This window comes from Prosopis cineraria, unplaced genomic scaffold (assembly GCF_029017545.1).
Source record: "Prosopis cineraria cultivar Desert tree isolate PC_DT_omini unplaced genomic scaffold, ASM2901754v1 PC8, whole genome shotgun sequence".
NCBI lineage: Eukaryota > Viridiplantae > Streptophyta > Magnoliopsida > Fabales > Fabaceae > Prosopis > Prosopis cineraria.
In genome coordinates, this window is record NW_026555339.1 from 28,395,990 (window position 1) to 28,423,757 (window position 27,768).

General features: G+C 31.4%; 1 long non-coding RNA gene across 1 annotated transcript; it reads right to left on the minus strand.

The window, feature by feature from the left end:
- Positions 1 to 17,089: 17,089 nt before the first annotated feature.
- Positions 17,090 to 18,832, minus strand: LOC129317733 (uncharacterized). Its single transcript, XR_008595035.1, has 2 exons — positions 18,590 to 18,832; positions 17,090 to 17,452 (listed from the first exon to the last, which is right to left on the minus strand). It is a non-coding gene; the product is annotated as an uncharacterized LOC129317733 (long non-coding RNA).
- Positions 18,833 to 27,768: the final 8,936 nt, after the last annotated feature.

Genomic DNA, 27,768 nt, shown 5'->3' on the forward strand with positions numbered 1-27,768 from the left:
GACAAATAAAAGATAATTAACACTCATGAATTTGTGAATGAAAGTTGAGTATAGGATTAACGAAATAATGATAGCAAAAGTTGTAGGAAAGAAGATGAAGAGGTAAGAGAGAAAGATATCCACACTTTTAATATTCATATCACTCTCCCTTAAATGTCTATTATATAAAAATGTGTCTTATTAAAAACCTTGTGAGATAAAAACCTAGTAAAAAAAAAGAGTAACATTTATCTGAACACTATCAAATGCCGCCTCATTAAAAACTTTTTCAGAAAAACTTATTGAAATAAAACCTTTGTTAAGGAAAAAAAATAGTACAATGTATATAGACTCCAGTTGGTGACAATATTTTTACATTATTGTACTTTAAGATAATATAATAAATTCTCAAACGTGAATATTGTTAGTACTTTTCCAAATGGATATTACTTTTGGTAAACCCATATTAGATGCATTGTTATCATATAATTTCTTGAAAGATATTCCTCTAACATATCTTTTGAATATGGTAAATTATCAATATGCTTTTTATTTGCCATATGTACAATGAAAGTAACAACAGAAGTTATTTTACATATTTTTATGATATATTTTACATCTGTTTCATAAAACAATTTCTTAGAATATCATATTTATATATTGATACCTTTTAGTTCATAAGGAACTTAAACTTGCTAATAAAATTATAACAAATATAATATTAGTCAAATTTATAAATGTTTATAAACATATGATACTTTAAGACCAATCAATTTAGTACAAAATAAAACACACTAATGATTTTGTAACAATAATAGATCATATAGCAATGATAGCTCATAGATCCCAACTTCCAAAGCATCTAATTCCCTACCCGAACCTTGGATTAAGGTGATCCAAGTGCTTATATGAAAATAATTAGGCAAATTAACTAATGACTTCAAATTCACCAACATCCAATGTCATAGGGTAAATTTGGACACCCAGGATGATAAATGAACCTTTTTCCAATTTTCCTATCAATTGAGTGACACAAAATCCAAGTTTGACCAATGACCAATACTAACCAACCTATCATGCTAGCAAAATCATAGCCCAGATGCATCCATGATTTAATAAGCAAAAGTACCCCTAGTTGGCAATATTATACTCAAACTTACACATGGGAATAAGTAAAAACATTACAAAATGTCTTCAATTTAATCCTTTTCTCTCCTACCCTCTCATGCAATTGTGAGATATAAATATCTTAATAACTATGATACATAGATTTAAACATATGCATAAGTAACAAGTAAAGCATACATTAACATATATTTTCAACTCACAATCTATTAATTACTAATGCATGTATGTGAGCACTATGCAATATGCATGATCGTGCATGTCATTTTATTACTCTTCTTATAACTTTTAACTAAACACATGACCAATTATAGATATAGGGCTAACCTATGTGATTGAATTAACCCGACTCTCTAATTATGAGAGGTTACTTAACCATGGATTCCCCCTTCTCATAATCTTAATGGTGTCAATAGTTTCCTAGCCCATGCCAATTCTCGAAGAATTAATATTGGCAATACTAAGCACTTTTAGTAAATCACATGCTAACCACTATGTGCAACTCTCAATGGAGCCACACCACATGGAATTCCATCATACCACCCTATACTCTCACTCAAGTAAACTCCCATCTATTCATGATTATGCAAAACAAGTCATGCTCTCATGACATTCTCATGTATATGCAATCTTATTTATACTTAACAAAACAATGTTCACCTCATCATGCTCAATAAAAATTCAAGTCATACATTTATGATATGCCAATATACATAATCATATTCAACAACACAAAATCATCACATCAAGTTCAATGCATCAGAAAGAGGGCATTAAACCTATGGTTCGTGCAACAGCTTTTATTATCATTTAAACACATTCTTCTAAGGCATACATATACATTTATACATCAACATATCCTTTTAACTCCTCATGCTACAATATCAATAAGTAGCTCATGTAGATCTCAGTCTCAACTTCAAGTTCACAACCCAAGCCTTTAATTTTCCACATAGCTAATCATTAATTCCATCCATTATCATGTGAAAATTAATCTCATATTAATTTACAATCAACAAATATATAAGAGAAATTAATTCCTGGTTATCTCAACTCTTAGTTTTACTAAACCAAGAGTATACTTTGATGACCCAAGGAGCCTCCAACAAGATCAAGCATTCAAAATTGACAACTAAGTGCAATAATTGCTATTAGGGACTAATTATGACTAATCACAATTAATTCCCACAATCCAAGTCTAAATCCCCAAAACCTCTATTAGACTTATATTCATTATGTATCCCATTAGTAAAGCTCCAATAACTTATTTAGAGGAGGCTTTAATGAATAATTTTGTTAGATCAGCTTTTTAATAGGTTTTTTCAACTATTCTTCTAATGAGAATACAATGATAATTGAAAGTCTAAGGTATGAATTCACTAGCATTTCTAACTAAAATTATCTGGATTACATAGTTTGGAAATTGCATGCTTTTACATAATGATTTATGCATATAATCTTTCAAATTTCTTGTTCCAAAAACATATTATTGATGCATCTATCAAATTTATTGAATATTTGTTCTATTTACATATTATTTGAATGGGACCATGTATTTGAATTTGTTATATTTTCAAAAATGGATAGATCCATTCTCAATGATGACCAATGAAATCCTTATATTTTCTTTGAGAACAAGCTGCACATATAAATTCATAAAGTATATGACATATTTTCTATTCATGAAGAATCTTTTGGATTTTAAATGAATGTTAGTGCATATTATAACATCCTAGATTTTAACTTGAGAAATTTTCAATATTTAGAAGGGTATTTTAGTCAAATTGAGTGAATCTTTGCTTAATAGTATTTTAGGAAGACTAATATAGTTAATAGATCCTTGAACAACCTTAAAAGAGGACTAGATCGGAGTATAAGCAGGTCATGACACGAAGAGAGATTCAAAATGTATGTGTGAAGTTCTCTATGCCATGCACTGCGGTGACATCCAATATGCCGTGGCACATGTGCAAAATCTGTGTTTATCAACTTATGAAATCAGATAGAAAATGAGAAGAGGGATAGAGAAAATATGAATAAATGATGGTAGATGACTAGTGGATGCTAGGGCACGGCATTAAGGTCACTTTGAAAGCATTTCAAGCAATATTTAGCTTTGGGTAAGCTTCCTTCACTTCTCTTTCTCCCTATATTTAAACTTTCTGATGATTTGGGTATTATAGGGATTTGATTTAGTGTTTTCTTAGGTAATGATTGAACCCATTGCCTTAATTAAGGCCTTGGGGAGTTAAATCAAGCCTCTAAACCTATATTTATGGATTTCATAAAGATTTAGAGTTGTTAGTTTGGGTTTGGACAAACTAGGTAGAAATTGGATGATTAAGAGCAATGTAGGTAATGTAATGGTATTATTTATGTGTTGGGATGCTAAGTTAGGTTAATGTAATGTGTTGGAAGGATTGTTAAGGCTAAATTAAGGTTTTGAGCATAATGGATACCCCTAGTTGTACTATAAATGAGGTATTTAGTGTGGGAATTTGACAATTAAAGGTTTAATTGTATAGATTAACCTTTAATCGAGTATTGTGGTGCTAGTGGACACTTGTGAAGCCATTGGTTGATCACGGTAACCCTTTTAATGATAAAAGGATTGAGGTAACCGAATTGTCTAATATTCCTTTTTGTGTGTTTGGATGTAGTATGTAGATTTTGAAATTAATATTTTGGTTTGGTATTAATATAGTAATAATATAAAATTATGATTTTAAAGTTATGTGGAGTGGAATGAAAAGTTGTTTTAATGTTTTAGTATTTGAAGAGTAAATGCTATTTTTATATATAACTACTTGTGAAATTCTATAGTTTACATGGAAATGAGCAACTATGATCATTGATATGTTATGAATATGTATTAGATGCATTAAGCTTGTTGGCATGATCATTGTGAGAGGATGGAAGTTCACCTTAGTGTGTTTTTGAGACATTATTTGAAAATTCATATGGTACACTGGCATCATAGAGGCACCAATGCTCAGTATTATATTGTTTGAAAGTTTCAGTACTACAAGTAGTAGATTGGGCATATCCATACCCCTAAGTTTTGTAGGTAGGGGAAAATCTGTGGTCCATAGTGGGTGAAGGTGCTCTTGGCCAAGGCTGCCTCCTACTAATGGTGAACTTAAGCTAGTCCAGTCACATGGACTTGGTCCTATAGAATTGTCAGCCCACAGATTCAGTCGGAAGATATAAGGAGGGTATAAGGTGGTGTGTTGATCATGCATATCATACTATAACCATATGTGTGGATTTATGAGACATGTTATATGATTTACTATGCCACTTCACATACGCACAAACTATTCTCACACATGAGTAGTTGATTAGATTATTTGGTTACTGAGTCCTCAACTCACCCCGTGGTTACATTTTATAGGTGAAGGCTTCGATAAGGGCAAGGGAAAGGAAGGCACAATGGAGCATTGAGGGGATTAGCTCTCAGTTGTATAGTTCTTTCATTATTTAGTTTGTAATGAATGGTTGAATGCATATGCCAACTTAGGACACATAGTTTTGTGATATATTTGCATGAATGGGTATCTCAGCCTGAGTTTATTGTATCTATGTTATAATGGCTATGAGAAGTTGAGATATTAGTACAAGTATTGGTTTTGTATTGATTTATGTGATAGATTAGCCATTGGATTGTTTATGAGAAATTATTATCCCTAATGAAATTTATGTTGAAATTGGGGTTTTGGGGGCCAAATCTTGTTTGAACTGTTGTGATTGCGATTTGAATGCTTTAACAGGTTATTTGTGGTCCATTTGAGTTGGTCTAAGTAGTTCCACAATTATTGGCACTTTAGTTTTGGGGTTTGGGCACCTTGGTTGAAATTTTTGAAAGAAAATGAGCCATTTTGGGTTTGGGTGTTCAAATCTCATTTGGCTCAATGTTCGGGTGTGGACCTAGTGTCAATAGTTAGGTGACTCTAAGAGCTACATGTGGACGCTTGAATCGCTCGAATCAGACATCGAATAGTGAAATGGTGTGCTCTGAAAGTTGGCCTGGAGAGCTATCATGATAGCAATTTGCTGTCATGATAGTGTTTCGTGGCACGAGGCTTAGAGAAGGGCATTTTCATCTATGCAGTCCACCACAGTGGATGATGCACTACGCCACGACATATTAAGCATATGTGGCTGAAAATATTTTATTGTTTATTATTTTTATAGCATGATGAATTTCCTATACTTCTGTTATCTTGTTTAATTAGTTTTAAACTATAGTTTGAGCTCAAACGATTTTCAAAAATGGTTTTCTTAGGATCCTATTTTCTTAAACATTCTTTTAACCCTTGGGTTATAATAACTATTTATGGGATTAATAAAATCTTGGTTATCATAACGTTGTTTCGTGTTATGTATTCTGTATGTTTGGTAATGTCATAGATGATGTTATACATATCCCTAATAATCATTTGCATCACATATGATTTGGAATGAGAACTTTTATTTTTCATAATATTTAATTGATATAATCTCAATATTCATATATGCATCCACTGGTGAGATCCATTGAACTTTGAGAACAATTGTACATGAGTGAGGCTTAATCACATATTAACTCACACTTATACTCCTACATTCTCCTATCAATCATGAGTTACTTAAACATACATCATCTATTACAGTATTTTGAAGACACTGGCCTACACATAGTAGACCAATAATCTACTTTTTGTTAGAAAGCTCGAGTGTTTCTAGACTCTATAGGTTTCAATTTGATTGAGCTATTTTACTCAAATTCTTAACCAATCAATCTCTAATATAGATTTATGGCCATATTTTTCATCACTTATCTTTTTCCAACCATAGAATGAGAGATGCCCACTTTGGTTATGCAAGAACTAATCAATTTTATAGTTGAATATAGATTAATTTGTAAATTATTCCATATCTGATTCTTCATAAAATAGGCTAAAATATAAATACAATTTTACATATATCGCAAGGATGTGTGAACAAATTTTTAAATTATTTCAAGACTAAATCCATATAAAAAATTTATAATAATTACTCACAAAATTAATGACAATAGATTTAAACATTAATAACAATTGAACACTATATAGGTTTTTTCAAATATAGTCTTCTAAAATTGAACACCATATAGCTTTCCAAGTTTACACATTATATAACTTTCTGGGCTTGTAATTATTTTTTTCTTTTCTTTTTGTCTTTTTACAAAAAACTTTTTCTATGTGTTTTCTTCACAATATGTGACTTTGATGATTTTATAATTACCTTCTACATTCCTTAATATCTCATTGCCTTTTTGGATTTATAACTAATTTGGACATTTAAATTGCTCATTCATATTTGTCTATGTAGCTTTTAGCCACATTGTAACATTCTCTCATAATTTTGTGTCGATGCCCTTAAAAACATTATTATTTCAACAACTATGGAAAGACAATTATTCCTTTTAATAAAATTAGTAGCCAAGACAAAATATTGTTGGTTTTCAATTGTTTGATCATAATAATGCTATGTTACCATGATCATATCACTCTCATAGATTTGTCCATGCTTTCAGCAGTACATAATCAATTTCATTGAATATTAGTCTTTAAGACTAGCAAAAATCTTTTAAATTTACACAACTCTTTGATATCCATTGATGCTTGAATAATTGACCTCAGGGCTATAATATTTTAACCGTCAAATCATCAAAATGTCACAATTTTTTTTGTCATGCCATTTATTGAAACCATAAATTGATCTTTTACAAGATATCATTATCAAAATTGATGTGGCTTTTGGCCATCTAATCACATGACCAAGAGTTTTATGAAGAACAATTAATTAATATCAAATTGACAATCATAGTCATATCATATATCAAAATGAATCTTAACATCAATTATGAAATAAGAATATACTCACTTCATATCATAATATAAGTCATCTTTTAAAAACCCTACCTGGTCTAAAATATAGGGCATTGGATAACTTTTATATATGTTTTTCCAACTATAACCTTACTTCATTTATTACTCTTTTTTTAAAAAAATCAAGGATTAAAATTTTAATTAATATTATCAAGACTCTTATATAGAGTATTTAATGAATGTATATATGAAAATATGTGGACATTTTTAAGAATTGAAGGTTTCAACTAACATTGTTTGTAAACCATAAATTAGTTAACTATAACTTATATTGTGGTTCGGAGGGAGTAGAAAAAAAAATTCTTATATGGGAGAATAACAATTAAGGAACCCATAAGAACACTAATGACAATTACAAACTCTGAATTATTGAAATCCTAATAACAGGCCATGATTCTTACTTGCAATTAAAAAATACAAATAGTCAATTAGGAAATCAACAAAAGATACTTGGGAATATTTATAACACTATTTGAGAATTTAAGAGAGTCGGTTGTGAATCTTGATTTTTTACTATCAATATACAAATAAACCACTAGAAAAATCAAGAAAATACACTTGAAATTATTTGTTATGTTAGTTGACAATTTATGATAGTTATTTGTGAATCGTAAACCAATTACTTATGATTTTTTTTACCGTCAATACATAAGTAAATCATTTGGAAAATCTAAAAACTACATTTGAGATTATTTGTAATGTTAATTAAGAATTTACAAAATTTAATTGTGAATTGCAAGCCAATTTAATTTTTTTGCTATTGCTAGAGAAATTGATAAAAGATACTTGATAATCTTTGCAACGTTAGTTGGGAATTTACAAAAGCCTACTATGAATTCAAGCCTATCAATAAAAGATAATTTATTTCAAGTAATGACCATTATGATTGTTGGGCATTGTGCCCTAGAGCCAATCATTGTATTATAAACATTGTTATTTGATGAATTTTTTTTTGTTATCATATTAATTACATATTCACTATGATAATTGTATCCTTGGATAAACTATAGTAATTGTCTTAAGTGTCTCTAGTTGGTCATCTATGAGGGATCATAAATAAAATAAGACTAGTATGATTTTAAATATAATTATAGAGATATAAATCAAAGTCGTAGGCACTTGAAAGGTTATAAGGTATTTGACCGACCTGCTACGAAAAAGTTGCATAGTACAAGTCATAACTTTATCTTATATGTAATAATGTCACTAAGCCCTTTGACATAAGGATTCTTACATGATGACCACTGAACTTTGAGCTAGTCAAAAGTCACCTTTAACCGGGTGGATCATAAAGGCCATAATTGAGTTTAATGATATTCATGCAGAGGAATGTGAGTGGTCAAGATAGAATTTATCCCTCACATTAATTGAGAGATATTACTGGGCCCCTCGATAAGTAAGACTAAGAAAATGTATGGTTATACTACAATGAAAAGGGTTTTCCATTGCTATAGTCAGTCCATTTAGAGATCGAGAAAGTAATGATTAGATAAAGAAGAACGACAATTCCATATCTCACACTTGACCAAAATATTGCGTGATAAAAGTAATGTGATTTAGTTATATGATAGATTACATCAGATCATCAATCTCTATATAAATTGGATAGTCGTAATGTCTTGCTAGATGTCACTTGTGACTTGCACACTAGTAGTGTTATTAGCCTACTACCAACTTCATATGGGTCTACAAGGTTACACACAAAAATAACCCAACTTGAGCTATAATGTCTAAGTTTATTGAATCTGTAATGTGTTTAGATTTAATGAATATAATGCTTTATCTAGAGTGAACAAATTATATATATATATATATATATATTTGTGTATATATATAATATAATATATATCTAATATATATGTTACATTATATTATATTATATTATATTATATTATTATGTTAGTCTTAAATTTTGTTTTATAGGATAAATTAAATTTAATAACTAACATGATATAAGAAGATATCATATCACTTCTATAATTTGAATTTATGAGATAAATTCAAATTAGATATGATATTATTTATTTAATTTATGACATAAATTAAATTTAATTTTGTTGGGTACGAAAACCCTAATCTATATAATATAAAGATGGGGACGGGTTTCTTAAGTGTGAGTCTCTTGATGGAAAAACTTTGAGAGTCACAAAATACCCTAGAAAACAAAAGGAGTGTCTGATTGAAGGACAGACGAATGAACATTAGATACAGACATCACTAGCACACTGTTTGTGTTGGAAAGCTATTTGTATAGATACTAGTAGAGGGAGCAAATCTACATTATCAGCTCCTAAGATCCAAATACTTGAAGAAAACATGTGAAAAGTTCAAAAATGAAAGATAACTCTTCTATCCACTTTGACTTAAATGAGTTTGATCAGTTTGCGATCGTGATTAGGGTTTTAAATTTTAATTTTCTGCTGCGCTTGCTAATCCAACAGTAATTTCAATAATTCAGGGTCTATAATTGTCATTAATGTTCTTATGGAATCCTAAATTGTTATTTTTCCTTCTTATACCTTAATATGATGAACATGAATCACTTTTGTTGATCTTATATGAACCTAATAACTAAAATCACTTTTGTTAATCTTAAACAAACTTGCTCTTATTCAGCTGAAAAGAAATTTTTTTATAGAATGGCACACAAATGAGATTGATATTAATCAATGAGCACATTAGAGTTCAAAACAAACTGAACTTACAACAATTTTTTTTCCAAGTTGATCCCCCAGTCTAGATTGACCAATGTCACTTTTCATATTTGTTTGATTAGTTTTGAACTACTGGGATTTATGTTGGGCTATGTTTTGTGCTGATTGGCTTGTCTTCGTAATCATTAAATAACTTTTGTAATTGTAGTCTCACTAAGGCATGTGATTTAAAAATTTAGTCATGAAACTTAAAGGCTATAGATTGTGTTTTCTATTTTGCAACTTGGTCACTAAACTCAGCGATGACTTTTGAACAGTTTGAATTCAAATTTTTTTAACCTATATTTAAATTTTTATAAGATGAACTAAGCGGTCGCACACTTAACAATTTAAACTAAATTAACCAACTATATACTATAATAACAACCTAAGTTGATTTCCTAAGAGGTATTTAAAGATTAAATTTAGAGCTTCCTAATGCAATTAAATTAAATTAAAAAGTCCCAAGAGTTGATTGAAGTTAAATGATTCAAACTAAACACTAATTAACCTAATTAAAGCTGAAAGACTTAAGTTAGTGAGTTTGTGAAAATGAGATAGAATAGGGTATTTGGAGTTGAATTAATGCTCAAATCCTAACTACTTATGAAATGTCAATTAGCCATCCTTAATTATTCTCTTCTTAACTAAATTATGAAGCTACTAGGATGATTCTCTTTAGCAACTTAACCTCAATAAAGATCCTAATTAATCCTAGGATTCCAGAGCTCAATTCAATTCCTTAGTTTAGCTTTAGGCCTAAGTTAGGTAATTAATGGTAAATTTAACAAGCATGTTCAAACCCTTTACACCCCCAAATGACCCCCAAATTATGGGGGATCACAAGCAAGCCCAACAAGCACTCCTCAAAATTATGATGAAATTATGATGAAACATAAACTAGATTGAAACACTCAAGAACAATCAAAATTATGAAAAATTCAAGAGTGATTGAAATATATAGCTAAGCATACAAACTGAAATTTAACATTAACCAACTCAATCTCCATACAAAATATCAATCAAGATTATGATTGTAAAACCAAGACATAGCAATCCAAAATTATAGTCTTACAAGTCTATTAATGGAGAAAAATTAAGAAAAAAAATAAAAGAGTTACAAAATTAAAGGCCTAAGTGGTTCAATGAGCTTCCATCCTCCTCCAAGCACCTGAAGTGATTTAACCTTCAAAGTTCTTTAAGTCCTCCATGAAAAGTATAAAGTGACTGAAATTCCCCATGGAACCAAGTGAGAAATAAAGCATAAAATGGATGATCAAGTGGTAGGTGTAACACTTTCTCCGAGTGTTATTTAAAAATCACACAATTCAAACAAACTAAGTGTGGTTAAGGAGTTAATCCTAAAATAAACTTAAGAAACAAATCATTTAAATCACTAAATAAATACATAATCGTAAAATAAACATTTAAAATCTTTAGAAAAATTTATAGGTTCTACCTATAGTGCACAGAAGCAAGCTAGACGAAAGCGGGATAAAAAGATATTATCATGATAGCATTAAATTGTTGCCATGACAGCCCTCCCGGGCTAACTTTTGGAAGGTGCCGTTCCGTTATTCGACCTCCGATCAAAGTAATTTTTAAGCTTACAAGTTATTTTTAATGATTACTAGTAGTGTATCAAATTACAAAATGATCTAACAGTCAGATTAGAATTTGAATACTCTAAAAAAGATTGGATAAAGTTGCTGTCATGACAGCACTTCTTGACCAAATTTTAGAATGCACAATTTCATCATCTGACCTCTAATAGGAGAGATTCTAGAGCCCACATGTCACTTTTAAAGAATATTATTAGCATACCAAATTTTGAAAAGATCCAACGGATGGATGTTGCAAATTCAGCAACTTTGCTATCATGACAGCATTAAATAACTATCATGACAGCACCTTTGAATCAACTTTCAGAGTGTGTCGTTTCTTCATATGATGTCTGATTGAGGTGATTCAAAAGCCCACATGAATATTATAAAAAGTTTTACTTGCGACCAAAATTTCAGGAAAATCCAACGGTTGGACTGAAATTTAGATCCCTGAATACAAAAGTGCAGTTTTTTTAGTAAAAACTATTTTTCAAATTGTCCAAATCTCATCTTAATAGTCACAAACCTGTCTGAACACTTTGAACATGTCAAATAGGACTAGGAGTACCTAATAGAACATGTAAATAATAGAAAAATCCCTTATATCAAAATTTGACCACCTGGATGCTATTTTCTAAAATGGACCCTAAGCCCCCAAACTTTACAAATCATAGAAGAGTGGCCAAAAATCATTCCAAATACTATATACACATATGAATACACATGTTAGACATTTTCATTTGGCTTAAAGATCTCCGTGGGGCCCACGCACCCACTCTCTCTATCTAAGGTATATGTTTGCTTATAGCACACCATTTGCAATACAACCACTTTATATTTGCTTGTAGAATCATATATGTACCAAAATAAACATTTGCTTGTAGTGAAAACTTGGTCTATCAAATAAATCCATCAAAATCACATACTATAACCAAGTTTCCTAATCACAAGTCTACAAGCAGATAAAAATTCATACACAAGCCATACAATCCACACATATTCACACACATATATACAATCACATTCTATTGGTACCCTAATACTAAATACATTACAATAGATTTGCTCAAAAGAAAGGGGTTTCAGTTCTTTACAATCCACAAACAACCCCTCGCCCTGCTTCTTTCCTTGTCTATAACTGGTTCCTTCACCAAGACCTGAAAATATTGAAAAGAAAGGGGTGAGACAACCACAGTCTCAGTAACAGAGAAATCTACATTGATTATTACAAAGTAAGCCATAATCGAATAAACAAATAATAGATTCAACATAGTATATAATTTAGCCATTTCAAATGCATGAATACATGACATAGGCCAGTATGGCCTTTCCTGACCAATAGAATGCCCCTGACACTCTTTAACTCGCAAGTAAATCTTATACCCACTTGTATCTCTACAGGCACAAATCATAATCTAAGGCATGATCAAATCCACTTAATCGCCTGTGCGCCTTCAACGTGAATCTTGAGCAGCCGAAGCTAACTCTTTCCTAGAGCTAGCCCGACTTACTCTCCATGTGAGGGATACCTTAGCCTAGGCACTCAACCTCACACTTCATATGTTGGATTCCCTCCCTCACTGAGAAGTATCGAACACTCAATCCACTAACTACTTTAGTGCACTATGAAAGGCAACACTGAGTATTGGTAGTGTGCCATAAAATATCACAAGTCCACACCTTTCTATTGATGAACTCCCACTAACATCATGCCTTTCACTCTTGTCTACCTTTCCTAAGTATTGACCACTTCAACACTCTAAAGTAGTATGACAAATATCACTCCTCTCTTAAGCAGTTCCTTAGCCTCTCTAAGGTACCTAATCCAATTATACTTTTTTAAGTACAACTTTCATTCTCTACAATTACAATGCATGCAGACAATCTTGTTTTTATAAAAACATTATTGTTAGACGAATAAAAAACATATATGCACTATTATCCAAGTAATACCCCATAAATCTTTATAAAACACAATTAATTGCATTTAATCACTTAAAACATGTAATACATGATAGCTAGTAATATTTATTCAAAAATAGCTAAACAGAGCAATAAAAAATATAAATTTTTCTGTTACCCTAACCCTTTAGTACCAAAAGGGTTCTCCTCATATAAAATAAAACTCAGCTTGTTCCTTAACTTTTGGCCAAAAAAAAAAGCTTGTTCCTTAACTTCTCAATAAGTTTCACTAACAATTCCCTGCAACACATAAGTGATCCATATCACTTGTCATGGCAAATAACATAAAAGAAGACTATAACTCATACCACACAACTTGGGTCAATGAGCCATAATTCATCCCAATGGTTCATGTATTAAACCAATTATTCTCATAATACCACTTAACCACCAAAATCATCTATTAGCCACCATTAGGCCAATTTTCAAACCATACAATTTTTAATCAACCAAAAACTTTCACTCAGCATTACCAACTTTCACCATTAGCCCTTATAATAAAAACCTAAGCTTAATTTAAATCTTATTGAATTCAAATAGCACAATTATAAATAAACCAATAGGCTTAAACCATTAAGGAGCAAAACCCAACTTCTTGGTATTTGACTTTTTCTCTAAAACTTTATTTTTCATCCAATTGCCCGCTCAAAATATTAGAACACCATATAAAAACTCAAAACAACCTCCCAAGGACCCAAAAAAACTAAAGCTTATAAGAATAAAGTCTTTGGGATCAAAATTCAGAAATTTTCTCTTCAAAAAATTGAAGAAAATCAAAAGGGAAGGAAGAGGATTGAAGTAAGGAGTTTACTTACTGCGTAGCAGAGCTCGCAACGGTTGCAAAGCCTCTCAAATCCAAACCTCACTCCCTTCCTCCTCTCTTCTTCCTCTCTTCCGTCTCACATTTCCTTCCTTTGTTTTCTTGTTTTAGTTTTGATTCTACGTGAGTATCCCTTTTAAAACTGATCTTAAAATATTTTGGGAAAAATTACAAAAAAAAAGCCCAATATTTTTTATTATAACACAAAAGCTTGGGTCAACTTTGGTAATTTTTCTCATAGTTAAAACTAAAATAAAATCAAACTTTTACTCAGAAAAATTTAAACTTTGAACTTCTATCAAATTATTCTTAAGTTTAATATAATTATAGATATTTTTAAAATAAATCCGAGTCTTAAAAACTTCGAGATGTTACAGTAGGGATGTGTAGAGGGGAGTGAAAGGAGAAGAATGGAAGTAATTTGGTGAGGATCCAATGGCTGAGTGAAGAGAAATGGAGGAGAGAGAGAGGTGGCTATGGATTAAAGTTGATAGAAAATTGAAGGACAATGAAGAACAAGAGAGAGAATGTAAATGAAAAATGAAGAAGGTAGACGATATGCGTGTAAAGTGACAGCTAGCTTTAATATTTTAGGTGAAAAATGGCTGAGTAGGGCATGAATTCTAGTTACCAAAATGGGAGAAAAATAAAACAAGAAGGAAAAGAAAAAGCTAGGGTAAGGTACACACTTCCTACATGCTTAAATATGTGACATTCTCTCATTGGTTCAAAAGAAAATATCCTAACTGAGAATATTCTCACTTATTTTATCAAATAATCAAATTATTATCTCCCATTTCAGCCCCAAAATTGATGCCACCTTGCCTATTTTAGCTCTTTTTCATGATTCTTGACTAATTGCAAAAAATCTAAACTTACATGTGCCACCTAAATTATAAAATGAATATAAAATCAAAGTCAAATATACATGTGACCTAATAATTAAATTCTTACACAAAGAATTAATTAACTACAATGAGAGAATAATAATGAAGTAAAATCCGAAGGTAGTGACATGTGAAAGCTCATACATGCCCATGCAAACACATAAAACCCTAATTCAGTTAACAAAATCAATAACCCTAAAATGTGATTTTTATTTTATAACTCTTAAACCAAATTGAATTATAAAAAACTAATTTTATATTCATTGTTTTGGGAATAAAACACAAGGAACACAATATTAACTCAATTTTTCATAAAAAGTATAATTTTGAACCAAAATACCATAGTACACAATTTTGCTCCTTAGATAATTTTTTTGCTTTTGACACCATGAATGCACCAAAGTGAAGAATAAAATATGTAAAATGGATCTTAAATGAATGAGTAAAGTGTGTAAAATATGAGTCATATCAAACGACAAAATACAGTTTCTTAGATAAATTGATAGCTAAAAATTATATTTAAATTCCGTACCGATTACCTTTTAAAAAAAAAAACAAAAGAAAAGAAGTAACAATGTGATCTCAATCTAAATCATTCGTGCTCATGTTGAACATTGTTTGTGGCTTTTTGCTTCAGGCATGTCTAAGAAATTGATCCCCAAACAATATGATAAACTCGCCTGTTCAATCAGACAACGAGTTTCGAGGTCCTTTGCCACGATTCTCCCTGGTTCAAATGTTCAAAAACCAAAAAATAAAAAATAACAAAGAAATAGAGATGAAGATAAATTAAAGATCTATATATGATGACAATAGACATGATAATACTGACTTATGTATTCAACCTAAAAAAGAAAAATACTGCTAATGTTAATAAGGAAATTACAACAAAACTAAAGTGGGAATCAGAAGAAACCATGTAAATATGTTGGTCGGTTATTGATGTTGATGCCTTGTCTTCTCTTTTATAGGCAAAAATGTTAATTTTTTCCCTTGACTTTTGGATTGGCATTTAAAAATATTTTGTCAATGTCTAAAAGTTCAATGTAAAAATTTATTAAAATACAACTAACAATGTTAGAATCAAGAACTAAAAAAATATTTTATAAATTTAAAAGATTAAAATAAAATGTTGTGTAAAATTAAAAGATTAAATATATACTTTAACCTCATATTTATCAAAATAAAAATTATAAAAAATGTAATATTAAATTTAGACGGCCAAATATATCTAGTTGGTAATTTGTAAAAATTTAAAAAAAACTAATATTAAATTAAACTTTCTGGATTATACTATATAAAATACATTTGAATTGTTAATTTTTAAAATTTATTAAAAAATAATATTAAATTAGGTTATCCAAATTAAATTTATACTGATCATAGTGATAAACAGTTTTATTAAAAATTTCTATATTTTTTACACATTTTTATTTAAATAAATATAAAATAAAAATAAGAAGCTTAAATTTGAACTGTTTAGATCTCATAAAAAAATATTGCTACCATGACATTCCTCCTCTAATAAGCTTAAAAACAATCCAGATTTAATATTCAATTTCTTTTTATAATTTTTATATATTTTTATTTTGATAAATATAATATTAAAATTATTCTAAAAAAACAGAAATCATTTAAAAGAAAAATAAATGGCCCAGATCACCTTGTAGGTGGTGAGCACGCCGTGCTCATCATTACTGGGGAGCACGGTATGAACATTCATCAACTTCATGTACTTGCAATTTGAAAGCCACTGACGCCACTAACTGCAATTTTTTTGGCCCCCTAAACTTCCTCCACTTTTGCCATTTGCTCCAAATAATTCATTTACCACTTGTACAGAGAATAATCTCTCTTCCCTCTAGAAACTTGATTTGGGTTTGAGTCAAAATAAAATTAAATTTTAGCTCAAACAAATGTAAAATCTATTTTTAATTTTAGACAAATTCTAGTACACACAAGTTAAATGTTCATGTCACAAGTTTTTATTTTTAAAATACCAATCACTTTTTGTAAGTCATACTCCCGGTAACACAGTATCAATTTTTTCACCATATGAAAGACTTGCACTCAGCAATTTATTTAGGGGAAATCAACATCAAACCACTTTAACCAACATATTTTTGATTGAACGAAGGATAGGATGTTTTTGAAAGATTCCCTACAATGTCTGGTCACATAACAATCGGTGAAGGGTCTTTGATCTTGTTGATTATAAATACAAGTACATCTCAATAATGAGGTTGGCTACATGAATTTTATGATGACATTATATTCTGTCATTTTGATTATTAGACTTCCAAGCAAAAATACAGTTGAGATGACACACAATCAGCCACGAACATCTTCATAAACTTCATTCAAGCGTAAATGTCAACCTAGGTTCATTCAGAATCATATAAGCTGCTTGTTTCATTCAACACTGCTCTAAAGAAAATTTATAGTTCATTACACATTTACAAAGGTTCACCTGCACAGGGTAGTCGCCAAAACAAGTTTTGTCATGATTTGATTAACATAGTAACATTTTAATTACACAAAACAATTACAAAATCCATAACCATAATCCAAATCTATAAATCTATAACCTCTAAATCTATAAATAATATAAAAGCTCCAAAAAGTAGCACCATTCATGTGTTAGAACTTAGATATAGTCTGCGTGGCTGACTTATTTTTAAACTCCAATCTCTATATAATGCAAAATTAGACAATCAAATGAGCTATAGAATTTTCACTGAGTGAGATTGGATAACATTTCCCAGACAATGACTGTGAACATAAACCTAGTAACCTGAACAAGGTTCTTATAATTGGCATCAAAGTAGTGATTGCTGATTACAGTATGATTCCACTAATGTTTCATTCTGAGCCTACAGAACAGAATACATCCACAAGGAGTAGGAGACATCAATGGTTGATTGGAACAAAAACTTCCTTCAAAGGCAGCATCTCTCTCTCTCTCTCTCTCTGGATTTTTGAGCTTGTACGTACCATCGAAAAGAAAATAAAAACATTCAAACCTGCATTTGAAGCAAATATTTTTCACTAAAATGGGTTTCTGTTTTGACAGTACAATCTCAAAAATCCATTGGTCTCCTCTGTCAAGAGAGGCTTCTCCATGATTCGAGAGCAGCACAATGACACAATACTCCGGTTACAATCACAATATATATATACACACATATCATTACAAACTCATCTCATATGTCACTGATTTTACCAAACTATGTGAATGTTTTGCTCTCGTTTTTCGTAGTACAAAGCTCAAAACTCAATCTGTCTCCTATAAAACCTTCCTTATGAATATTAATAATAAATACCTCCGATTTAAGAAATTTGGCCATAGTTAATTATAGCACAACACAATAATTATTCTTCACAGAATATCAGTAACACATCCAATAACCTTGTATGTAGTGTCAGAAAAACCACTAATGATATTTCTAACAAACTTTCAAGACCTTGCAAACTCAAGCAACAATGACTTGCTACGGTTATAATCACAACACAGATAGGATGTGATACATATATATATATATATATATATATTATATGCCCACCAATTCTTGAGAGTAATATATCAAAGACATAGCAGAAAGCTTACCGGACTGCCAGAGAAGGTAACTGCAGAGTATTCCAGATACCAATGGCATTGTTGTGCCCCGAAGCAAGAAATTTCAGGAAAATCGAAGGGTCAGGACACCAACAATGTCATTGGGACCAAGAAGACTCCAGTTTTAGATCCAAGCCGATGGAGGTAGCGCCACCGGCGATGGCTAAATTGAACAATAGAAGCGATGAGAGATTACGGAGAGAGGGGGCGTGCCGGCGTGACACTGAGTGCGAGTCTGCGCGAGATCTGTGGAGAACTGAAGATTAGGTTTACCACTTATAAACCCGGTAAACGTCCAAGGCTCGGCTCAGCTCGGCTCGGCTTTTTGACAGCCGCGAACATTTTCTTTTCTTTTCTTTTCTTTTCTCTGGCCAAAGAAAAGGATACAGTTAAATTGAATTAATCATTAGATTTGTAATAAAAATTTTCAAAAAAATAATTTATAAATATCATTTTATAAAATTATAAATAAAATTTTCAGTTATAATTTAAGTATTACATTTAAAGTTTGAAGATCTATAATCGATATTTGAATTTATCTTTTAAAATTTTTTAATATTGATTCTATATTTTTGGACTTAATAACTGTAATTCTTTCCCCCCAATTATTTTACTAATTGTGTGGAACATATGCGTACTATCAATGGAAAAAATATGGCTAAGTTGGGCTCAAATCTATCTGAATGCATTAATAAGGCCCAAATGTTATTATCATTTTATAATAGATAATTTTAAAATAATATATATTAATATTCTTTCCATTTTATCTTAATTAAAAATATTTTCGCTCTATCTTTAAAACCAAGATCTTGAAATCAAAATTGACTTAACAAATAACATAGGTCTCCCTTCTATTTTTAAAATTATATTTCCCTATATCACATCATTAATTGAATGTTAAATTATAATTTTAAAATAAAAAAACCACTATTTAATTATCATATGATTAAAATTTTGTATAATTTTTTAAAAATTTTGAAATAGCTAAAAATGTTCTATGTATTGTGGACATGAGAGAGTATATATATTAATATATATATTTCAATATAAACAAATATGAATTACTATGAACATAATTTGTAACATTCTAAAATTAAAAATAGGATTAATTAGGTTAATTGAAGGTAAATTAGTCAATTGAGGTTTAAATCTGGTTAAAATGGCATTTGAATAACTATGGGGATTAGTAGACCCTATATCAAGCTTAAAATTAGACTTTAAGTGCTATTGGGCCACATTAAGCCCGATATAGTATACCAGAATTAGGGTTTTTACTTTTGTGTCATCCTTTGCAGCAAATGGAACATGTGCTATGACGGATTGGTCAAAATTTAAATTTTAGAGTCACATGTTAAATAGAAAGATAGAGAGTTTGAGAGGACATCAGAAAGCTATGCAGGGGTTTATCATTGGCAACAATTGGAAGCTATTTTGAGCTTTTAAATCATTAGGTAAGCTCTAATCACCTCCCTCCTTCCTTGTATGCATTTTTTCTCTACTGCTGTTGTATTATTCATTATGGATTATGATTCTACCTACTAATCTAACTTCATTAGAGGCAATGGGTGTTATTTTAAGGGCCTAACCATTGGCTTAGGCTAATAAAGATGGTTAATAGTGTTATAGATGGGTTTAGAATTAACCCTAGAGTTATGTAACAAAGTTAATAATCATGGGCTAGTCTAATAATGTTATTTAGACTAATGAGAGGTTAATTGATCTAATGAAACCAAGAAATGGGTATGGTTATAGTTAATGACCACTATGGGAGTCTTGGGGTTAAACTTTGTAATCTCTTACTATCAATTTTCCTACTATTAATCAAGGATCCATAGTTATTAACCATGACCAAGATGTAGCATCCTAGATTTCAAATTTTGAAATTTTAAGTGTTTTAAAAGGGTAAGAATTGGTAAAATTAAGCGAATAATAAGTTCATGATGTTTTTGGATGACAAATATGATTTTTGGACCTTTGGACAACTTGGACAATGAGCTAAGATGGCATACAAGTCAACGGGGCTCAAGCGGGTAGCCATTTTAGCATATGGCATTTGTTGTGTCATGTGCTGCGGTGCACGCACCTTGTGCTGCAGAGCATAGCCAGTTTCTAAGTTAAATCAGATGCAAGATTGCATCTGATTTCAAAAGGATATAAGAAAGAAAAAGTGAGAAGCGACGGAGGAAGAGCTTATAGGTGCTAGGTGAAATGTCTACCTTGACATTACTCGGACAATACTAAAATACACTGTTGTGATAACCAAGATTGATTAAAATCCCTAAGAAGAGTCATCACAACCTAAGGGTTTAAAAGTAAATAGTTTAAAATATTAGGATCCCAAGAAAACTCTTTTCAAAAGTCATTTGAGTTCAAACTATAGTTTAAAACAAATTATAAGAGATAATGGAAGCATAGAAATTTAAAAAAGCACTTAAAAACAATCAAAATCATCTAGAGATTTTCCAATAATTGACCCGTTCATCGTGGCCAATGCCTTAGCTGCCATGGCGAATGGCACAAAGAGCTAGGGCTCTTGTTGGTACTTGCACTGCAGCGTGCACCTGTTGTCATGATAGCAAACTACTGTTATGATAGCACTCTAGACCAACTTTCAAAGAGCGTCGTTTCACCATTCGATATCCAATTTGAGCAGTTCAAGTATCCACACGAAACTCTTTGAGCCCCCTAACTAATGGCACCAGTCTCACAACCAAATAATCAATCATTAAAAAGTTAGAAATTCGAACCTAGAATGGTTCATTTTCAAACCATAACACACTCAAGGGTGTCCAAACCTCACGACCTAGTACCAAAAGCCTTGGAAACACTTGAACCAACTCAAATAAACCACACATAACTCAATAGGCCAACTAGAACACATAAATAACATTTCATACACAAAATGACTACCAGACTTCCATTTCCACAATGAATTTAAAGGGAATAATTTAATTCTCAATATCATACAAGGGTCATTTTCATACATACAACATTACCATAACATTACGTGTATTAGTATCTTGGCCTTTCACAATTAGTTAACCACAAGTACATCAATTAGGCTAACATATGCACACATTCCACAAATTTTCATACAAGTGATTCAAAACATGCATGAAATCCTAAGTTGGCATAAGTTTTACGACATATTCATTACAAAACCAAAACATGAAAGGAAAGAGCTATACAAACAAAGCTCTTCACTCTTTAATTGTCTCTTCCTTCCCCTTGCCCAAACTAGAGCCCTTGCTTGTAAAATATAACCACGGGGTGAGATAAACATCTCAATAACAGAATAATTCACTATTATCAATTAACATACACAACTATAAGGGAGTAAAGCTAATGCACATTAAAACATTCATTTAATAGCCAATATGATCTTTTCTATCATCATGATTCAATTCCACTCTGGTATGATCATTCTACCATCTAAGTCTTTATATCACCCGATTGAAACCATAGGCTCTAGTAGACCAAGTGCACATGCACAATGGCCCGAGCTCACGTATAGTGGTAGGGTCACCTAGCCAAAAGTATTTTATCCCACTTTTGGACTATAGTTTTCCCTTATCACACACAAATCAAGGTGTCGTTACTCCAACACCGCATTGCAATGATGTTAAGGAGCATCAATCTCCAACACCGTACCTCATATGGGTACTAAGGAGAAAATCTTCAACACTATACATTATTAAGCACTAAGGAAATATATGCCATATAGACTTTACTATTCCTTTCTATGGGTGAACTCCCACCCCTTATCATGATCTTGCTCATACTTCTCATACATATCATATATTGCATCAAAACCATAATTAACTCATATAATAAACTTTCACAATTATCATTATTTTTAAATCATTTCAAATGCACAACATTCTTCTTTCACAACATGCAATGCTTTCAAAGCACACATAAATAATTTACATATTTACTCACAAACAATTAAGCACTTTAATCAAGTAGTGTAAATTATTCTGTTACCTCAACCCTTTTGTCATAAAAAGGGTTACCGTGGTCTAACGTTAGCTTCACACATTTTACACACATGATAAGACTCGAGCAACACTTAATCTACACAATTAAGTGATAATTGTCAATTATTACTCGAATTAAATCTTAAAATCAATAGATTTTGAGTACTCATTATATCTAAAATCCTCATTAAAACAACATCAACCTTTCCAACACACTCCAACAATCCTATTAAACATCCAAACATACTAGCATCACCAACTATTTACCCACATTATCCTTAAACTTTAAATTTCACATGGGGTTCGTTCAAACCCTACCCAAAAATTTCAAATCTATATAAAACCCATAAACCTAAGGTTAGAGGCTTGATCTAATTCCCTAAGACCTTAACTAAGTCAATGGGTTCAGTCTAAACCCAGAAAAAATCAAAATCAAAACCCCAATTACCCCCAGGAAGTTAGAAATTTGCGCAAAGGGAAAGGAGAAGGAATAGGGAACTTACTCAATGATGATTCAATCTTGTTTTAGCTCTAAATAGCCCTCAAGGTTAACTCTATTAGCCTCAAGAGCCTTCTCTATCACCCTCTCATTTGCTCCCTTTCCTTCCTTTAATTTCGATCTGTTTCATGAGTTTGATAAGAATAGATTTTGCATATACATCATGGCGGCACATAGAGTCCCACACATGTTTTGAACCTTCCTTTCTACCACAGCTCATTCAAACTTTCACTTAGCCCTCTTTTAAGGCTGGTTAATGATTTAAAAACTATATTAGTCTCCCACAAACATCATCAATTTAAAATGTACATAATTTGACCAAATTGCCCTTCTTAAACACCCACAGTTCAAAGATAAAAACTTAGGATGTTACACTAGGGCTTGATCTTAAGAGCTATTTGGAGGCATTTTGGGCAAGATTCATCCTTGGGTAAGCTTCTTATATCTCTCACTCCCCCATTATGCAAAATTTTCAAGTGTTTGGGGTAATGTGGGACTTGATTTCGTGTTCCCTTGGGTTCTAATTGAATCCATTACCTTAGTTAAGGCCTTGGAGAGTTAAATTAAGCTTATAAACCTATACTTATAGATTTTATAGAGATTTGAAATTTTTGGTTAGAGTTTGGACAAACCCTAAGTGAGATTTGGGAGTTGTAGAGCAATATGAATATAGATTTGAGCTTATTTAAGTGGTTGAATACTAATTAAAAATAATAGTATGTTAAGAGAGTTGATAGTGTTATAGTGAGACTTTGGGTATAGCATGTAACCAAAATTATGCTAGAAAGGGGTTAATTAGAGTGAAAATTGATGTAAAATGTTTTAATCTTGTAGATTAAATATTGATCAAGTGTTGATATGCTAGTGGACACTTGTAAAGCTAAGTTTTGACTACAATAACCCTTTTGTGACAAAAGGGTTGAAGTAATCAAATTATCTAAACTCTTTATTTGTGTGTTGGATGGTTATGTGATAATTGCAAAAGTTACTATTATTGTTTTGGATTAGTATAGTATTAATATAAAAATAATTTTGATATGAAAATTTTATGTAGAGTGGAGTGGATGGCTATGTTTTGAACATTGTGGTTTTGAGAGTTTTATGCTAAATCCTATTTTCATGTATGTGTATTTGTGAAATTGTATGATTTATGGTGGAAATGATTATTTAAGTGTAATTTATATGTTTATGGCTATGTGTGGAATTGTTGAGTATATGTTTAGCATGATTATTATGAGAGGGTGGGAGTTCACCCTAGTATTGTTTGAGAATATTTTTTGGAAATACATATGGTACACTGGTATCGTGGAGGCCTTGGTACATAGTTCTATATTTGTTTGTGAGTCCCAGTACTGTTTGAAATAGATTAGGCATATGACACCTTGGATATTTATGGGAAGGGAGAATTTGTGGTCCATAGTTGGTGAAGGTGCCTTTGGCTGGAGTTGCCTCCTATGATTAGTGAGTTTGAACCTATCCAATCACATGGATTCAATTATATTGAATTGTCAACCTATAGATTTAGTCAGAGGAAATAAGGAGGATATAAGGTGGTGTGTTGATCATGCATATCTTTAATGTATAGCCATGCATGTATATGTGTAACATGATATGTATGAAATATTTATATTTAATTCCACTTCACATATTCACTAACTATTCTCACACACGAGTATTTTGTTTAGATTCTTCGGTTACTAAGTCCTCAACTCACCCCATAGTTATATTTTACAAGTGAAGGCTCTGATAGGGGCAAGGAAAAGGAAGGGGCTACCAGTCTTGAAGAGCTTCAATTTGTATAGCTCTTCTCTTTTTCTTTGATAATGTCACGAATTTGTATTGATTATGTCAACTTAGGATCATATGCCATTATGTAGTCACTTGCATGAGAATTTGTGTAGATGTGTGTATCTCAGCCTATAATGATTCTGTGTTGAATGGATTGTAAGAGGTCAAGATATTTGTGCAAGTGATGTTTTTGTGTTGTTTATGCATTAGAATGGCCAAAATGATGCTTATTGTGAATTGTTGTCACCCCTTAAATTCATTGTGGAATTAGGGTTTTGGAGGCCAATTTGTGTTTGGATTTTTTTAGTTGTTGTATAAATTTTATCAGGTTGTTTATGGTTCATTTGAGTTGGTTCAAGTGGTTCCAAGGTTATTGGCACTAGGTTTGTGGGTTTGGACACCCTTGTGGTTGTTTTGAAAGGAAAATCGATCAATTTGTGTCCATGTGTATAACTTTTAAATGGTAAAATGTATGGGTGAGACTAGTGCCAATAGCTAGGTAGCTCAAAAAGTTACATGTAGATACTTGAATTACTCAAATCAGATGTCGAATGGTGAAACAGTGCACTCTGAAAGTTGGTCACAGAGTGAGTAAGGGTACACTACTGCACAAGGCAGATGCACCATGGCACATTGCACAGAGAGGGACATAGTCCCTCTATGCTATCTACAGTAGCGGGTGATGCTTGTGTTGTGGTGGACGGAGTAATTTTTGGAATTTTCTAGGTTGTTCCTTTGATGCTTTTTAAGGATTGTAATTGATGTTTATGCTTTTGCTACCTTATTTATTTATTTTTTAAATTATGGTTTGACTCAAATGTCTTTTCAAAAAGAGTTTCTTTAGATCCCAACCTATAGGAAAATACACTATAAATGGAATCCCAATTAATGAACCATTGACCAGTATTGAGCTCAACCTATAGGATTAAATTGCATCACTCAGTGGAAGAATCCATAAATCTACCCTTAACATAATATGACAAACAAGGCAACTAGACCATTTGGCCTCACGTCGGTCTCACATTGTAATGCCCTTATTGATATAACTTTACAAACCACCACTCATATTACTAATCAATCTAAAATTATTTAATTTGAAAGTTTTGGGATCCTAAAAGAAAATATTTCTAAAAATCATTTAATAATATATTTGAGTTGTAAAATAATACACAGCGGAAGTAATATATCCTAGCATCTCAAAATCAACAAGAAAACATGCGCAATTCAACCTAATCAATTCAAAATTAGGACCGTGCACCATAGCATGTGGCATAGTGACTACAGCTACTTGCTCTATGCCATACGCCGCAGTATGTGGGTACATGCACCATAGCACACACACCTGAATCTATTGTTATATAGCAGTTTCTGGTGTGAACTTTAGATGTGCGCCATTTTCATATCTAGTGTTCGATTGGGGTGGTTTAAGCACCCACATGAAGCTTGTTTCAAAATCTAACTAATCACACTAGTTTCATTTAAATATGATATCTCGTTTGAAAATTGAATACCCAAGTACATTTTGACCAATTTAAGTCAAAATTTGCCACTTGAGCATTTCCAATCGAAACCAAAAGTCATTGGCCACATTTAGGACCTTGACTACATCCAAATAGACAATATCCACTTAATTAACTAATCACATAGACAATGTAACACATATACACATATTTGGCTTGTAAACTGCCCATATTACACATTTGGGTAAAAGCACATTTGATAGAATACATTTGTTACCCACTTTTATTTGTCAATTAAGACCTTTTTATTAATGGTTTATTACCTCAAAGTGAACAAATTGTATTAGATTTAGAATTTTGCCTAAGTTTCTAGGTTTAGTGCACTAGGGGCATTTTGGTCCAAAAAATGAACTTTTGAGAAAATATACAAAAAAATTTGAAAAAGTGCATTTTATGTCCAGTTGATGAGTGGTAAAATTAGATTTTTAAAATTTATTTTAGTTTGGGAGTAATTAAATAAAAAGTCAATATTTTTAAAGTGTCTTAGTTTGACCTAATTTTCAGTTTACCTTTATGTAAAAATTTTTATATAATTTTGTGTAGTCTAGAACTTAGTTAATTTAATAAATTCTCCCTTCTAATTATGAATTTAATTTTGAATATTAATTAGATTTTATTATATCACATGCTATTGAATTGAATTATATGATTTATGTGATATAGGTGGCATGTGACTTGTGCATTAATTGGGCAATTAAGGTCAACACTCCTTGAGGTCAAAGCTGATGGTTTGCACGTGAATTAGGATTTATTTGAGGAATAAATTAGCTTGAAAATGTGGATGACACATGGAAAATTACACACACATTGGAATCATCTACTAACTAATAGGAGATTGCCGCCTTGCAAGTATCACAAGGCTTCCATTTTCATTTTAATTTCTTTTCCTTTTTTTAATTAAGCTTCGGCTGATGGGAAACAGAATAATCACACCATTCTTGCCAAGAATTGAGACCAAACACTCATCTCATTCATCTTCCACATTTTCTCTCTCTTGTTTATAGTGTTCTTCATTTTCTCTCTTTTGTTCTTCATTTTCCAGCACCTTAACCTCCATTTTCAACCACTAAACCTCCACAAAACTCATACCATTCTTTTCCTCTCCTCAATTTTATCCTAACCCTTTCATTTTCACAAGGATTGAAGCTCATTTTCATCATTCAAGAGCTATGGAGTTTGGCCTTCACAAGCAATCACTAAGGTTCTTGAATATGATAAAGATTGGCTAATTTTTTTAGTGGAATCCTAGAGAGATGAAGATGTAGGATGAGTCTTGAGCTTCAAATTGGTTAAGTTCTTTCGTTTCCTATCCTCTTCTCTTTTTACTAGATGGTTAGATTCCTTAATTTAGGGTTTAATCATCTTAGCTTGTAAATTTTAATT